This window comes from Phragmites australis, chromosome 21, assembly GCF_958298935.1.
Source record: "Phragmites australis chromosome 21, lpPhrAust1.1, whole genome shotgun sequence".
Taxonomy (NCBI): Eukaryota; Viridiplantae; Streptophyta; class Magnoliopsida; order Poales; family Poaceae; genus Phragmites; species Phragmites australis.
In genome coordinates, this window is record NC_084941.1 from 1,188,735 (window position 1) to 1,206,589 (window position 17,855).

At 56.9% G+C, this 17,855-nt stretch overlaps 1 long non-coding RNA gene across 1 annotated transcript; it reads right to left on the reverse strand.

Moving 5' to 3' along the window:
- Window positions 1-1,241: 1,241 nt before the first annotated feature.
- LOC133903940 (uncharacterized) lies at window positions 1,242-16,884 on the reverse strand. Its single transcript, XR_009907383.1, has 2 exons — window positions 16,074-16,884; window positions 1,242-1,802 (listed from the first exon to the last, which is right to left on the reverse strand). It is a non-coding gene; the product is annotated as an uncharacterized LOC133903940 (long non-coding RNA).
- Window positions 16,885-17,855: the final 971 nt, after the last annotated feature.

Here is a 17,855-nt window from a genome sequence, read left to right on the forward strand (position 1 = left end):
TTTTCTATTTTTTTCCCTTTCATTTCTAGATAAATGCAATTTTCTTCCCCTTTGTTGAATATTTATGCATAATTTCTTTGGGCATATTTTCTTCCTCTTTGGCAATACAAACATCAAGGATACAAGACAATGCTAAAGATGTACAAATGAAATACAAGCCTATAAAATTTCACGTATAGATCATAAAGCACTTGCAAGAACTATATATGTCAAAGCACTATAAGGAGTAAACAATATAACTCAAAGGCGCACAAAGTCTCGAAGTAAGTTCATGTCACAAATCCTAGTTTGGACTTGATATAGCACTAGTTTCTCTAATCTTTGCACAGATCATAAAATTATGGATGCTTTTGTGGTGACATCTTATGGATAATTGAACAACATGATCAAAACTTGCTTCACACAAGATAATATGAAAAAGAACATTCTTAGCAAATTAAAAGGCACAAGTTAACTTTCTCATTTGATCATTTAACTATACTTAAGTGAGCTTTAAACAACCATGGATTCACTTCTTTAGCAAACCACATGAAGCATTAAGCCATTGTATTGGATTCAATTTTAGCTCAAAACTTGATCTTTAATTTTAACATAGGATTCAAGATATACAATTTTTCACAAAGCCAAAATAAGTTGTGCCTTTGCGACACAAAAAAGCACATACTCTTCTAAGGGTTAATCGTGGGCTAAACATTTACGTAGACAAATGTGAAACACCTCCAATCTGCTGAACTAAACAAAGCGGTCTAACACAAGGTTTTCACAGAACTAGCCATAATTTAAGCACTGATCAAGCTAAAGTATATACTCAAGGGTGACAAGAGATTATGTTCACATTTCAAGTTCATTCTTAGAAAATATAAGCTTGCTCAATAGATTTTATATCATGTTTCAATAAAAGCCTAAGATTGCACAAATTGTTATACATCCACTACGCTTAGCACAAATTCACAACTAGTAAAAGAAAGTGCAAAGAACATATAAGTGAAGCTTGCTAACATGATTATCTTACAAAATGCTATGCAATACAAATATGATAAAAATAAGATAGAGTATGTACAAAGGTAACCCCCTCACACAATATCATAGGAATGACATACATCAAGCTCTGCTCTTAGAAAGGCAAACTGTTTCGCGGATTCGAAACTTCTCGCGTTTGAATTGTATTGAAAAACTGTGTGTGTAATATTGCGGGCGTGCCAGTATACAGAGTATACAAAAGTAGAACACAGGAGACAATGTAATGGAATCGTAACTTTATTCATTCGTGTAGAATTCATAAAGTACATCTTCAATTACAGTTGTTTTACACCCATACGCACACGCTATCTGACTTTTTGCTTTACTTCGGCGATTCCTTTGTCTTTTGGTTCCCGGGGCTTCGTGAAGCGCTTCCGGTTAATTACACCCGTCTTCGGGCTACCTTCGATTAAGCTGCTGGCGGTCGTCGTATTCAGGTCGTCTCCGAGTTTACAAGGTTGTAGTCACACGCAAAACAGACCAAGCAAAGTGACAGAATTAGAAATCAAAAGTAATAAAGGACGGGATAAGCAGTCCAGCCGAAGCTTCGGGACTGTATATGGATCCCGGGTCATCATCGGCCTCGTCGGCCTCAGAATTATGTTTTTGTCGTCATCGACCTCGTCGGTCTCAACAGATCTCATGAAGCAACAGTAGGGACTTTCTTTCTTTTGTGGTAAGCATCATCGAAAGGCGTCGATATAGAATTCATGAGCTATCAACATTGAGTCCACTGAACTTTCTTTCCTCTCTTCTTTCTTTTCTTCTTTCTCAACATGAAGCTAGCAGCACAAGATAAGTAATGATCACAAGCCGTAACCAGCCACATGCAATAGGATCAAAATGCATAAGGGACAGTATGAAATTGCCCACATAAACAACAAGATCAAAATAGATAATGCCAACAACAGCCCCTCTTTTTCTTTTGCTTCTTTTCCCTGAAACGGATCATCACCATTGAGCAAGGCATGTAGGATAGCTCAGGATCAATAACAGGGCAATCGGCAAGAGAGCCCTTTGCAGTTTTTTCATAAGCACAGCACAGAGGCCACCTTCTTTGCACGAGCTCGGCGCCGCCGGCCGGTTTGATTCTTGCATGAACAGGGTGTCGGAGAGTGAACTCCTGTCGCAGGGATCCCGAGAGACCCCTTTTTAGAGATTCGGCCGGGGGGATGATCCTGGAAAAGCTTGTGTGGGAAATAAGCGGGAACGGAAATAAATGCGATGGCTAGTGGGTACGCCGGGTTTTAGACAGGTTCGGGCCGCACGGAGGCGTAACACCCTACTCCTGTATGAGCGCTATATTTATCCTTGAAGGGGATTCTTCAAGGAGGTATCTGGTTCTAAGAGGAGAACTGTTTACAAAGAGCTTGAGGTTCTTATGTTTCAGCTTAACTTGAGCTGGTTCGAGTGTCTGTCGATCTATCTTTGGCCTGGCTCGCCGGAGATTGTTGGTTATCTGGTCTCTTGGTTGTCTTGTGGTCGGGGGCTGTTGCTCTCTCTTTTAGTGTTCTCCATCCTTTCCTTTTATAGGCGCGCCGACCTCAACATATCCTGAATGGGAAAGAGGGGACGCGAATGCCAAGGTGCCACGGAGAAAGGCGTAATCATTTCATCTTGGCGAAGTGACAGGAGCGGTGGAGAAATGCGGCGCGCATTCGACCACCAGCCGCTGCGGAAGCCTCGGGGCGCCATGAAAGGGGCCCACCGGGCAGCCTCAGAGGTGCCCGGTGCGCCCACCCTGTCTTGTTCTTCTGCCAGGGCAGGGTGGCAGGCCGAGCGCTTCGATTCTGGCAACGTTATCCCGAGGCACCTGGATGAAACGGGACGGGACCCGTGCATTTAATGGACCCACGCCCCCCTGCCAGTGCATGGCAGGGTCTGACACTGGGGCGTGGGCAGCTGAGAATGTCAGGATGTCAGGATGTCAGACCGCGCGTGCCTATTAAATGCGGCATTGGGCCTTTGACTGGATGACACCCTGACGACGGGACCCTTCGGGTCGTTGAATGATCTTGCGCGAACCTTCGGGGAACCGAGTCCTCGGGGGCTACCACGTGCAGCCCCGAGCACTCTCTCCCGAGCACTCGAGTGAGACCTTCGGGGAACCGAGTCCTCGGGGGCTGCCACGTGCAGCCCCGAGCACTCTCTCCCGAGCACTCGAGTGAGACCTTCGGGGAACCGAGTCCTCGGGGGCTGCCACGTGCAGCCCCGAGCACTCTCTCCCGAGCACTTCGGTGGGACCTTCGGGGCACGAGTCCTCGGGGGCTGCCACGTGCAGCCCCGAGCACTTCGTTCTTAGTATTTGGGCCCTGCAGATCATCGGGGAACTAGGGTGCTCGGGAACCAGAGGCGGCGGCCCCGAGTACCTTCTCCCGGGACTTAGCTTTTTCTTACCTTGCAGGGTGGTGACATGTGGTGGATGGCCGGCCTGGCCTCGGGACTTAGGGACCCCTGGTTCTGAATACACCGACAGTAGCCCCCGGGCCCGTTGGTAGCCGATGGGACGGAGACTGCGAATGGGCCCTTCGTTGCGACCGAGGCCAAGGCTGGCGCGGACGCCATGTGGCAAGCTTTCGAGGGGTGGCCCTTGCGGACCTAGACCTCAAGTATGTTCCAACGGGAAAATGAGTGGACGCGTGTCCACACAACTTCCGAAGGGTATGATAACCATACGGGCGGCACGCGCGGTCGCCGCGCAGATCGAGGAAAATACGCCTGGTAACCGCTGACATCGCGCGATCGGCGGGAGATTCGCCTGACAGTCGCGCCGATCGAGGCGACGCTTCGCCGAGCGAACCGTTCGGGCGGCAGTTTTCGAATTTTGAGATATAAAAGGGGGAACGGATCGGTCCGTTCCCCTTTTTATGCTCTCTTGCACTTGCGCTCCTGCCTTCTTTGTGCTCCGAAGCCCTCAGGAAACTCCCAGGCGACCGGAGCATTCTCCCTTCTCTCTCTTTTCACCACCAGAAAACATCCCCCATCTTGCCGAAATGACGAGGGTTGGAGGAGGACGCCGGGACAAGACTTCGGACAGCATCTTGCCGGAGTCTCGCCTGAGGAACGAGGAGGCGGCGGACAAGATTAGGAAGCTGCTGGTGCCGGAGGGTCAGGAGGGTGCTGTGGCGGTGAGGCCGGCGACTCTGACGCCGGCGACGACCGTCCCTGGGCGGACCGTCCTCTTCACCTCCTTCGTGGCAGCGGGGCTAGTGCCGCCGTTCTCCGCCTTCTTTCTGCAAGTGCTGGAGACGTACGGCATTCAAATGGTGCACCTAAGCCCCAATTCCGTCGTGGCGTTGGCGGTCTTCGCGCATCTCTGCGAAATGTTTGTGGGGGTGATGCCGTCGGCGACGCTGCTTCGTCATTTCTTCGTCCTTCGGCCGGTGGGGAAGAAGAGGGGGCACTCCACGGCGGACGTCGCGGGGTGCTGCAACCTTCGACTCCGGGAAGGCCTGGGGGACCATTACATTCCCCAGGTGCTGCGCAGCAAGTGGGAGGAATGGCGACGGGACTGGTTCTTCGTCGACATCGACCCCCACGAGCGCCTCGAATTGCCAGAGAAGGCGGCGGAACCTCGGCGATCGACGTGGGAGGCGCCGCCACCAGAAGATGCGAGACTGAAGCCGGTGCTTGAGCGCATCCTGGAACTGCGCGAGGGCGGGCTGACCTCGGTCATGGTGGTTGTGGACTTTCTGCGCCGTCGGTTGGCGCCTCTGCGAGAACGGGCCCGGCTGAGCTGGTTCTACACCGGGCCGGAGGACATCACCAGGACCCAGATTGGCGCGAGCTGGGATCTGGGGGCGGCGGAACTGCGGGGAATGACAAGGGTGATCACCGGAACGGAGGACATGAGCCGGACGGAGCTCCCGTGGCCGGAGATGGCGCTCTGCGCCAACCCCAACCGGGTGGCTATTATGGCGGGGCTGCCGGAGTTCGATGCCCAGGGGCCCGTGGACCGGCCAAGAAGCCGGAGTCCTGAGGCCTCCGAACTCCCCGGGCTGGAGGAACTACTTGGCGATGAGGTTGCTGGTAGTTCGGCGCAGGCTGGTGAAGGGGTCGCCGCAAGTGGCAGCCGCCGTACCAGAGAGGAGGGCGCCACTGAAGTTGTTGAGGAGTTGGCGCCGGGAGATCGGGGAAAGCGTCCCCGGGCCTTGATCCTAGTGCCGGATTCTCCGCCGTCGCCGACGGCAGCGGCGGCATTTCCGGTGCTGGAGCCGCGCCTGGTGCGGATGGGGCCTGCATCGGCGCCTGCGACCTGCACGGCGGAGACCGAGACCCGTGCGGCGGCACCCGAGGTCCGCACGACGGCGCCCGTGGCCCGCGTAGTGGCTCAGCCGAGCCCTCAGCGGAAGAGGCGGCGGGAGGAGTCCGGACCGACGGCACCGGATCCGGACATCAGGCTCCCAGCGGCCAAATGGCGGTATCGGTGAGTCTTCTTTCTTGCTTTTCCATGGGCATTTTCGGCCCGAACTAAGTTTTGACAACTTTCACTTGTCTCCCGTAGGCCGGCTGCAGGCGTTGCTGTGACGGAGAGAGAGCAGGCGCCGGGGCCAGAGCCGAGCCTGCCCGCTGCGACGGCGGAGGCCGGCATAGGATCGGCGGAGGTGCCAATTGACGTGGCGGCCCCTGGGAGAGAGGCGGAGGCGGCGGCCGAGAGAAGGGTGCCGGTGGAACCTACCCCGGGCGCGGAGAGCTCGGGGCGGATAATGGTGGAGGTGGATGTTCTGCCGGGGCCGGCGGACAGGACGGCCGATGCGGGAATGCGGCCGCCGTCCGAGACCTTGGCTCCGGCGGAGACTACCCCGGGGAGGCAGAGCCCGGGGTGGATGGCGGCGCAAGGCCCGGCGGAGAGCTCGACCCCCCTGGAGGCATCCCGCGGAGAAGCCTGGGCCCCCGCAGTGCCCGGCCGACCTGCCGATCCCTTCCTGGCCGCCATTAAAGGCGTCCAAGTAGCAGTCGGGCAGCTGGGCGCAGTGGTGAAGGCCAAGGAGGGGGAGCTCGAAGCCGAGTGCGCCCGCCTGGCACTGGAGAAGGCGCAGCTGGCGGGCGCCCAGGAGGAGGCGCAGCTGGCGGGCGCCCAGGAGGAGGCCCGTGCGGCAGCCGCGCGGGAGCAGAAACTCCTAGAAGACATCCGCGCGGAAGCCGCGCGGGAACGAGAAACTCTGAAGACCGCGCGGGCAGAGGCCGCGCGGGAACGAGAAGACGCCGCCCGCTTGGTCGAGGCGTCGAGGCAGCAAGCTGCTGAGACCCTTACCAGGATGGGGCAGGCGCAGGAGAGGGAGGTGGCTGTCGCAGTCCGGGAGCGGGCTGCGTTGGAGCGGCAAGCCGAGCTGGTCCGCCGGGAGGGCGCGGCCGAGAAGACGCGCGCCGACCTCCAGCGCTGGGAAGACGATCTCCGGAAGATCAGAGAAGAATTCAAGCGCTGGGAGGAGGACGTCTCCATCCGGGAAGTGGACAATGAGCTATCGGCGTCGGATCTCGGTGCCCGGGAGGACTCGGTGGCCCAACAGGAGGATGTGTTGGCCCGGCGGGAGAATGAGCTGAGTCGCCGAGAAGGCGAATTGAGTCGCCGAGAGGGCGAAGCTGCTGCTGCGTTGGCCGCCGCGGCTACCAGGGCGGAGGAGAATGCGAAGCACGAGGCGGAACTGGCCGCCCGTGAACGCGCCTTGTCCGAGATGGTGGCCAAGGCGAAGCAGGCTGCCGCCCTTGCCGCAGCTGGCGGTTCTTCCGGTCCAGCCGGGGACCAGGGACTCGAGGCACAGCTGCGGGCCGCCAAGGAGAAAATCGAGACTGCCTTTGTCTCGCGGGTCAACCTTGAGCATATGCTGGAGGACATACTCCGGCGGATGCGACGGGCCGTGGAGAAGGGTGGTCTCAGACGGCTTGTCGACGACAAGAAGGGAGACGGCCCCGCACGATAAGTGTTGGGGCTGCAGCAGGTCTGCGAGCGCCTCGAGACCCTGCCCTGGGCAGTCCAGGAACTTGCTGCCCGGGAGGGGCGTGGCTTGGCACATGCCGTGGCCGAGCACGTCCTGGCTTGCTACCGAAGCAGGGACCCGAACTTCCCATTGGAGCCGGCGCGGGAGGGAGTGGTCGAGGCTGAGGAGGAGGCCGCCCGGGCAGCGGTCCGGAGTATAGCCTCCATGGTGGCGGCCGGCTTCAGGCGAGAGGTGCCGCCGCCGCCAGCCCCCGGGGACGACTCGGAGGATTCAGCCGACGCCTCTGCCGCCGACTAGGCCTTCTGTGCTCTCTTTTCTTTTGCCGTCTCAATGGATGTAAATATTAGGAGTGAACCCTTAGAAAACACCTTGTATATGTCTTGTGAATATAATGACAGCTTTTCCTTGGGCTCGCAACTCCAATTTCTCTGTGTGTTTGATGTTTCTTCTGGTGCTCTGCCTGGAAGTCCCGGGGAGTACTCAGTCGGGCCGTTCCCGACCTTCCCATCCCCGAGAAATGAAGTTGTTCCGATCGCTGACGTTGGCGCAGCCAGCCCTCAAGCTCTCGCGAGTTCGCACTGCCTAGGTTAAGAAACGAAGACACAGACTCCCTTGCCCGGGAGATAGATCGATCCTGCTCGGAACACGCCGTGCCCAGTGAACACTTTTTCACTTTGCGACCACTCAGTTAGTAGAAGGGAGACGCGTGCGGGCGAGAATGTGACCAAGAGTCCTCGCGGTCCGGTGATGCCCGGGCTCAAAACGGGCCGGACCGAGCACTGACAGCCCGCCCCCAAGGCCTGAGCTCCGGACTAGTCGAGCAGCTCGAGCGATAGGATTACCCAGGGCACCCGAGGACTCGGTAGTGCTCGGGGTCCTTAAAAGCGGACCGAACACCACGACCACCACGAAGGGCTTCGGTCAGACATTACCGCACGCACGGTACTCCTTTCTACAAACCGCTCTGTCGTTCTGGGAAAAAGTAGACACGCGGCAGGGTTTTTGCGTGCGAGGAGACCACCTCGCCGAACAGATTAAAGCGCGAGAGCCCCCGAGAATGACTCGGGAACATAAATTTACTGAAAGCAGACTTGTCTGAATATAACTACTCACCGGACAGCCGTCGGCCTTCCGGCCAACCGATCCAGGAGGGGTGTGCTTCCGAGCTCGGGTGCCCGGGGACTTGATTCTTTCAACGGAGCGCCCGAGTGCCCAGAGGCATACGAGGCTCCTAGGGTCGGGTGATCTCGACCACCCAAGCCTAAGTGGTAGGACCACCCGAGGACCCTTGGGGCCGACCAGAGACCGGGGCATTGAAGCCCTCGCGGCCGAACTGCTCGTGATTGCCAGCCTGTGACTTAAGAGAGAATATAGAATTTCTTTGTCTGGTGCGCTCTGTTAGTGCGGTACTTGCTATAGACTGCTCTCGTTTTCGACCTGAGACCTCTCGAATACCCAAACCGGCGGACAAGAGCGGACAGAGGCATAACCCAGAGGTCTTATGGTTCGGTAGCGTCCGGGTATGACAGACCAGACCGAGCACCGACAGCCCGCTCCGGGGGCCCGAGCTCCGGACTACTCGAGCAGCTCGAGCGATGGGATTACCCAGAGCACCCCGAAACTTGGTAGTGCCCGGGAGCCTGTCACGACACCGAACACCACAGCCTACCATGCCGGACGTAAGTCAGCGGCGACTGCTCGCATGCATACCGATCGGGATTCTTTTGTCAGCGGGGAAAAAGAGAGAGCGAACTTTTTCTCGCACAACCGAGCTCCTCACCAGACAGATTAAACATACGGAATCCAGAAAAAGTATTTTGACATAGCGATTGCTTATTGAAAAACTTAATGTGCAATATTTACAAGGTTGGGTGACAGCGACTTACCCCACGGGGCGAAGCCTTCAGACTGCTCGGGCGGGCAGAAGCCCCTGGCCTTGCTAACCTGAACCGCGAGCACGACCATCTACGGGTAGAAGCGTCGAAGATGCTCGATGTTCCACGGATTCGGGAGTGGCTGTCCTTCCTCCGTCGCCAACCTGAAAGAACCTGCCCGGGGGACCGCGATCACGGTGAAGGGACCTTCCCACACAGGGGACAACTTATTCGTTCCTTCGCGCGACTGGATGCGTCGGAGAACTAGGTCCCCCACCTCAAGAGACCGGGCCCGGACATGGTGCAGATGATAACGCCGCAGACTCTGCTGGTACCGAGCCGCCCGGACAGCAGCACGCCGCCGGCGCTCTTCCAGGTAGTCCACGTCGTCGCGCCTTTGATGCTCCTGCTCACCCTCAGAGTATGCATGCACTCGAGGGGAGCCCAGAGTGAGCTCGGAGGGGAGGACTGCTTCGGCGCCGTAGACGAGGAAGAAAGGAGTCTCCCCGGTGGCGCGGCTTGGCGTAGTCCGATTGGCCCATAGCACGGCTGGCAGCTCGTCTACCCATCCCTTCCCGTGCTTAGCGAGCACGTTATAGGTCCGGGTTTTGAGGCCCTTCAGAATTTCCGCGTTGGCGCGCTCGACCTGCCCGTTACTCCGAGGATGAGCGACGGAAGCGAAGCAAAGCTTGATGCCGAGATCTTCGCAATAGTCCCCGAATAAGGCACTAGTGAACTGGGTGCCGTTGTCAGTGATGATCCGATTGGGGACACCAAAGCGGCTAGTGATGCCGCGGATAAACTGGAGCGCCGTGTTTTTGGTTACCTTGATGACTGGGACCGCCTCCGGCCATTTAGTGAATTTGTCGATAGCGACATATAGGTATGCATAGCCCCCGACTGCTCGGGGAAATGGACCCAGAATGTCCAAACCCCAGACCGCGAAAGGCCATGACAGGGGAATGGTATGGAGAGCCTGAGCTGGCTGGTGAATCTGCTTTGCATGGAACTGGCACGCCCTGCAGCGCCGAACCAGCTCGGAAGCATCCTGGAGAGCTGTAGGCCAGTAGAAACCTTGCCGGAAGGCTTTCCCGACCAGCGTGCGGAACGATGAATGGCCACCGCACTCGCCCTCGTGGACCTCAGCGAGAAGATCGCCGCCTTCTGCCCGAGAGATGCATTTCAGGAGGACACCTCCTGCGCTACGTCGGTAGAGATCCCCATCTACTATGGCATAGCGTTTGGACTGCCGAGCAACCCTTTCGGCAGACGCCTCATCCTCGGGTAGGAACTTTTCTTTCAAGTACCCTCGGATGTCAGACATCCACGAGGCATCTTGAGAACATTCGGTGAGCACAGCGCACTCGCCGGACGGCGGCGCCCTGACGGGGCTTCCCACTGAGGGTACCGCCGGGGTCCCCTGAATTGAGTTCGAGGTTTCCCCTTCATCCTGTTCGGCGGGCAGGACGGAAGGCCGTGCGAGTCTTTCTTCAAAGACTCCGGCAGGGGCCCGCACACGTGAGGAGGCCAGGCGAGAGAGCTCGTCGGTCGGAGCATTGTCGCGGCGAGGGATATGCCGTAATTCGAGGCCGTCGAAGCGTCTCTCGAGCTTTATGACTGCATCCACGTACGCTGCCATTTGTGGATCCGTGCACTAGTACTCCTTGGAAACCTGGTTGACGACCAGCTGAGAGTCCCCTTTGACCAGGAGGCGACGAATCCCGAGCCCCACCGCAGCCTGGAGGCCGGTGATGAGACCTTCATACTCCGCCATGTTGTTGGACGCGCGGAACTGCAACTGTACGACGTACCGGAGCTCTTCACCCGTTGGGGAGGTGAGAACCACTCCGGCCCCTGCGCCTTTCAGCGAGAGGGAGCCATCGAAGTGCATAACCCAGTACCCGGGCGCGTCGTGCCCAGGATAGGCAGAGATCTCTTCTGGGATGACGCAGGGGACGGGCGTCCATTCTGCCAAGAAGCGGAGAGTGCCTGGCTTTTGATTGCCTGGCGACAGACGAAGTGTAGGTCGAACTCCGCCAACTCAACCGCCCATTTGACAACGCGCCCGGTGCCCTCCCGGTTCCGGAGAATGGGTCCCAGTGGATAAGTGGTAACCACCGAGATCTTGTGCGCCTGGAAGTAGTGGCGCAGCTTCCGGGAGGCGACGAGCACGGCATAGAGCAGCTTCTGCGCCTGGGGATACTTTGTCTTGGCCTCCCGGAGGACCTTGCTGACGAAGTACACCGGTCGCTGTACCCGGCGGGCCCGGATGATGGCCCCACCCGGGGGGCTGCCACAGCCCCCAGGGTCGGCGGTATGGTCGGGGCTGGCCGGGCACTCGGGCTCGATTCCTTGGCTGGGAAGAGCAGTGTGTTCGGGCTCGACCCCTTGCCCAGGGGGAGCCGCGAGGATAAGTGAACGGTCGGGGGCCTCTCGGAGCTGGGACCCGGCACCCGACCCCGAACATTCGTCGCGCTCCACCACCAGCACTATGCTCACGACCTGTGGAGTGGCCGAAACATAAAGTAGTAGGGGCTCACCTTGGGAGGGAGCCACCAAGACGGGTGGCGAGGTAAGGTACTTCTTTAAGTCGCGGAAGGCCTGCTCGGCTTCCGACGTCCAGTCAAAACGACCGGATTTCTTCAAAAGCTTGAAGAGGGGGAGCCCTCGCTCCCCGAGCTTGGAGATGAAGCGCCCGAGGGCTGCCATGCAGCCGGCGAGGCGCTGGACCTCCTTGAGTCGAACCGGGGGTCGCATCTGCTCGATGGCCCGGATCTTCTCCGGATTGACCTCGATTCCTCGGCCAGAGACCAAGAAACCAAGGAGCTTGCCCGCCGGCACCCCGAAGACACATTTCTCCGGGTTGAGCTTGAGGCGGGTAGAGCGGAGACTGTTGAAAGTCTCGGTAAGGTCCTCGAGCAGGGTGGCGCGGTCTCGGGTTTTGACCACGAGATCGTCGATGTAAGCCTCGACGTTGCGGCCAACCTGCGAGTTAAGAGTGATACGAATGGCGCGCTGGAAGGATGATCCAGCGTTGCGCAGGCCGAAAGGCATTGACATGTAGCAATAAGTCCCCACCGGGGTAGTAAAAGCAGTTTTTTCCTCGTCCCCTACGGCCATGCGAATCTGGTGATACCCAGAGTTTGCATCTAGGAAGCACAAAAGATCACATCCCGCAGTTGAATCTACGATTTGATCAATGCGAGGTAAGGGGAAGGGATCTTTAGGATAAGCCTTGTTAAGGTCGGTGTAGTCCACGCACATGCGAAGCTTGCCGTTGGCCTTCGGGACGATGACTGGATTTGCTAGCCAGTCGGGGTGGAGGACTTCTCGGATGAATCCGGCGTCGAGGAGCTTGCGGACCTGCTCGCGGATAAACTCCTGGCGCTCTGGCGCCTGCCGCCGGACCTTCTGCTTCACTGGGCGGGCGTCCGGACGCACAGCCAAGTGATGCTCGATCACCTCCCTAGGGATCCCGGGCATGTCGGACGGTTGCCAGGCAAACACGTCCACGTTAGCCCGGAGGAAGGCGACGAGCACGCTTTCCTATTTGCTGCCCAGGTCGCTGCCGATACGGACAACCTGGGTAGCATCTTCGCCCACCTCGACCTCCTTCGTTGGAACAGAGGTGTCGGCGGCGAGTCGGGGTCTGGATGAAGAGGGTCCCGGGCCCCCTGAAGAGCCATCAACCTCGGCCTGCGCTGAGACCAGAGCCATGTATGATTGTTCGGCGCAGGAGACAGCGCCGCCGGAGTCAGCGATCACGGAGATAGAGCCTGCGGGGCCGGGCATCTTAACCGTAAGGTATGCATAATGCACGGCCATCATAAACTTGGCGAGCGCCGGACGCCCGAGGATGGCGTTGTAGGGGAGAGGGAGCTCCGCGACATCGAAGAGGACGCACTCCGTGCGAAAGTTGTCCCGGCTCCCGAACGTGACAGGCAACTCAACCTGCCCGAGGGGCAGGGAGTGCCCGGGAGTTACTCCACAGAAGGGGAGTGACGGCTTTAGGCGTCGGGAAGATACTTGCAGCTTCTCAAAAGCCTCTTTGGAAAGGAGGTTGAGGCCGGCACCACCGTCGATCAGCACTCTACCAACCTTAACATTGCAGATAGTGGGAGACACAACCAGAGGTAGCCGTCCCACGGCTGCAGTACTGACGGGGTGATCTGCCATGCTGAACGTGATCGGAGCATCCGACCACCTCAGGGGTCTTGTGGCCTCCTCGCTCGGGGTTGCCGAGCACACTTCGCGCCGCATGACCTTGATGCCACGGCGCGAGCAGGGTGTGTAAGCGCCCCCGTCGATGAAGGCGACCGCATGCTCGGGCTCCTGGAAGCCGAGCTCGGCGTTGTTGGGGACGACCTCGGTATCGCCTCCTCCGCGGGACTCGTCGCGCTCCCTCTGGCGCTGCTCCACGAGTCCTTTGACCGTACGACACTCCGTGAGGTCGTGCCATCTGGTCAGGTGTATGGGACACCATTTACCTGGCTCGGGCCCCGCGGGAGCGGGGACCCTCGCTGGAATAGGAGCTCGGCCAGGGGCCGGGGCTCTTGCTGGAGCTGGCGCCCTAGCCGGTGCCGGGGCCCTCGCGGGCACAGAGGCCCGAGGAGGAGCCCGAGCAGGGGCCCCGACGGGGCGCCGATCGACACCCGGCCGACGCTCTTGCCGGTGATCGGGCTCTTGCGGTACCCTGTGAGCGGGGACTTGGGCTGGCTCGACGGGAGCTGCCTCGCGCTTCCTTCTCTTTTTCTTTTCCCGCTTATCAGAGCGGGAAGAACTTGGCTGATCGGAAGCGGGGCGAGGAGCATGCCACGCCCTGGCCTCCGCAGCCTTGGCGCACTTATCGGCTAGTGCGAAAAGTAATGATCACAAGCTGTAACCAGCCACATGCAATAGGATCAAAATGCATAAGGGACAGTATGAAATTGCCCACATAAACAACAAGATCAAAATAGATAATGCCATCAACAGCCCCTCTTTTTCTTTTGCTTCTTTTCCCTGAAACGGATCATCACCATTGAGCAAGGCATGTAGGATAGCTCAGGATCAATAACAGGGCAATCGGCAAGAGAGCCCTTTGCAGTTTTTTCATAAGCACAGCACAGAGGCCACCTTCTTTGCACGAGCTCGGCGCCGCCGGCCGGTTTGATTCTTGCATGAACAGGGTGTCGGAGAGTGAACTCCTGTCGCAGGGATCCCGAGAGACCCCTTTTTAGAGATTCGGCCGGGGGGATGATCCTGGAAAAGCTTGTGTGGGAAATAAGCGGGAACGGAAATAAATGCGATGGCTAGTGGGTACGCCGGGTTTTAGACAGGTTCGGGCCGCACGGAGGCGTAACACCCTACTCCTGTATGAGCGCTATATTTATCCTTGAAGGGGATTCTTCAAGGAGGTATCTGGTTCTAAGAGGAGAACTGTTTACAAAGAGCTTGAGGCTCTTATGTTCCAGCTTAACTTGAGCTGGTTCGAGTGTCTGTCGATCTATCTTTGGCCTGGCTTGCCGGAGATTGTTGGTTATCTGGTCTCTTGGTTGTCTTGTGGTCGGGGGCTGTTGCTCTCTCTTTTAGTGTTCTCCATCCTTTCCTTTTATAGGCGCGCCGACCTCAACATATCCTGAATGGGAAAGAGGGGACGCGAATGTCAAGGTGCCACGGAGAAAGGCGTAATCATTTCATCTTGGCGAAGTGACAGGGGCGGTGGAGAAATGCGGCGCGCATTCGACCACCAGCCGCTGCGGAAGCCTCGGGGCGCCATGAAAGGGGCCCACCGGGCAGCCTCAGAGGTGCCCGGTGCGCCCACCCTGTCTTGTTCTTCTGCCAGGGCAGGGTGGCAGGCCGAGCGCTTCGATTCTGGCAACGTTATCCCGAGGCACCTGGATGAAACGGGACGGGACCCGTGCATTTAATGGACCCACGCCCCCCTGCCAGTGCATGGCAGGGTCTGACACTGGGGCGTGGGCAGCTGAGAATGTCAGGATGTCAGGATGTCAGACCGCGCGTGCCTATTAAATGCGGCATTGGGCCTTTGACTGGATGACACCCTGACGACGGGACCCTTCGGGTCGTTGAATGATCTTGCGCGAACCTTCGGGGAACCGAGTCCTCGGGGGCTACCACGTGCAGCCCCGAGTACTCTCTCCCGAGCACTCGAGCGAGACCTTCGGGGAACCGAGTCCTCGGGGGCTGCCACGTGCAGCCCCGAGCACTCTCTCCCGAGCACTCGAGTGAGACCTTCGGGGAACCGAGTCCTCGGGGGCTGCCACGTGCAGCCCCGAGCACTCTCTCCCGAGCACTTCGGTGGGACCTTCGGGGCACGAGTCCTCGGGGGCTGCCACGTGCAGCCCCGAGCACTCTCTCCCGAGCACTTCGGTGGGACCTTCGGGGCACCGAGTCCTCGGGGGCTGCCACGTGCAGCCCCGAGCACTCTCTCCCGAGCACTTCGGTGGGACCTTCGGGGCACGAGTCCTCGGGGGCTGCCACGTGCAGCCCCGAGCACTTCGTTCTTAGTATTTGGGCCCTGCAGATCATCGGGGAACTAGGGTGCTCGGGAACCAGAGGCGGCGGCCCCGAGTACCTTCTCCCGGGACTTAGCTTTTTCTTACCTTGCAGGGTGGTGACATGTGGTGGATGGCCGGCCTGGCCTCGGGACTTAGGGACCCCTGGTTCTGAATACACCAACACAGGGCGTGGAGGCCGGTTTGATTTTTGCATGAACACGGCGTAGAAGTCGTTTTGATTTTTGCATGAACACGGCATGAAAGCCGGTTTAATTTTTTGCATAAACACGGCACCGACGCCGGTCGGTATTTCTTTTGCTTTTGCACAGGCACAGAGGCCTTCACCATTGAACACCAGAGCATAGAAGGGAGAAGAACAGATCGTCGTCGGGCCTCAGAACTTTCATCACCGGCCATCGGCTACGGGGGAATTTAGTATTGGGGCAATCAGAAGCATGCCCACATCAGTGAAAACACCATCACAGCGCAAATGCAAAGCAGAACAACCGGGCCTTGGATTATTCCTCATCGGCCGCGGCAGACGCTAGTACATGCAGAACGACGGCGGCAAGAAGGCACGCGCACAGAGACAATCATCACAGGACAGCCACCATCCATCGCAGAGAATAGCACGAGTTCGACTTCGGGGGGCGGCCTCAGGTTTCATCACTGGCCAGCCCCCCGGCGATCTCAGCTCAAAAGGGGTGGAGAAAGAAGGAGCAGTCATGGCCGAGGCTCACCTTGCGAGTCAATAGCGGTGGAGATGCAGCTGGTGTTCATGGCGACGACGGCTTGCGCTCTGTGTTCACGGTACGCGGCTGCGGCGGCGATTTCGTGCGGCAGCAATTGGATGCGATAGGGCCTCACCAAGGTGTTCAAGCCTTCCCCCTCCTCTAATTTTTCTTCCTCTTCCAACAGATCAAGACCTCCTCTTTATAGGCTGCTGCAATGGGGAGATAGAGATCGAATTCGGTTGGGATTTGAGGGGGAACAGATAGAGATAGGATGGGGATCCGGTTGGGAACCGATTTTGCATGGATTTGGTGCAGTTTGTTGGAGATAGAGGGAGGGGAAATTGGTCTCAGGAGATAGAGGCAGAGAGAGAGAGAGCAGGAGGCGGATGCTGTTTCCGTGCTCGATGCAGCAGGGAATGGCTGCTGGAGAGGATGTGTGGAAAGAAGAGAAGCTCGTGAGCTGGAGCTGCAAGGGAAAAAAAAGGGTCGGGCCTGTATAGGCCAGGACAAACATTGGGCCAGGAAAATGTATGTGCGCATGGGCTAGCTGAAATGAGTATGGACTGGGTTGAAGAAAACACAAGCACGGCTTTGTGTACTGCCTCCTTTTTCTTTCTTTTTGTCAAAAATGCGATCCTTCAGATATTCGATTCTCAGGCTGCTCTTCTGTAGTATTACCAACAGATAATACGTATGTCACTTCATGAATATATCCTGTTGTGCCAAGCAGTGATTTTTCATAGCAAGCAGAGAATTGGACATATGACGTTGAGGAATCCAATCAATGCACCCGAGCAGATTTTCTGCAAGATAAAAAGACAAAATGCGATCCTACACAAACCTTGTTACATCTAGAGATTTGGTAAAGATGTCGGCTAGCTGGTGTTGGGTATCTATATAGCTTAACTCGATGTCTCTTTTCTCATTGTGGTCTCTCAAAAAGTGAAATCTCACATCTATATGTTTGGTTCTGGAGTGTTGAATTGGGTCATTAGCTAAGCTTATGATATTTGTGTTGTTACACAAAATCGACACACTACTAAAATCTAACTCAAAATCTCTCAAAATAGTAACCATCCATAAAATCTATGAGTAACAGCTAGCAGCAGCTACATATTCAGCTTCAACAGTAGACTACGTAATGCTAGACTGCTTGTGAAAAGACCAACACACAAGAGAAGTACCTAAGAAATGACAAGTATCAGAGGTACACTTCCTGTCAATTCTACAACCAGCAAAATCCTCATCTGAAAAGCAACAAAGAGAAAGCGAAGGAGATGCAGAAAACCAAATGTCATACTCGAGAGTATGCTTGAGATACCTTAGAATGTGTTTCACCGCTTGGCGATGAGACGTCCTCGGTGAAGCCTGGAAGCGAGCACACAAGCATACAGCGAAGTAGATGTCAGGTCTTGTCACTGTTAGATACAGGAGGGAGCCGATCATGCTCTTGTACTCCCGTTGGTCTACCTCCTCACTATCTCATCCGGATCAAGCACGATCGAGGTAGCCATCGGTGTCGCTAATGGCTTTGCATCACTCATGTCGGACTTCTTCAGCAGATCCTTGGTGTACATCGCCTGGTGGATGAAGGTACCTTGCTTGCACTACTTGATTTGAAATCTAAGGAAGAAGTTGAGCTCGCCCATTATCGACATCTCGAAATCCCTGCTCATAGTTTTTACAAACCTGCGCACAAGTGCATAAGAAGAGTGTGAGGAATAATGACGTCCTAAGAGGGGGGGGTGAATTAGTATATTTAGAAATTATTCGGCTCCAAAAACCTCA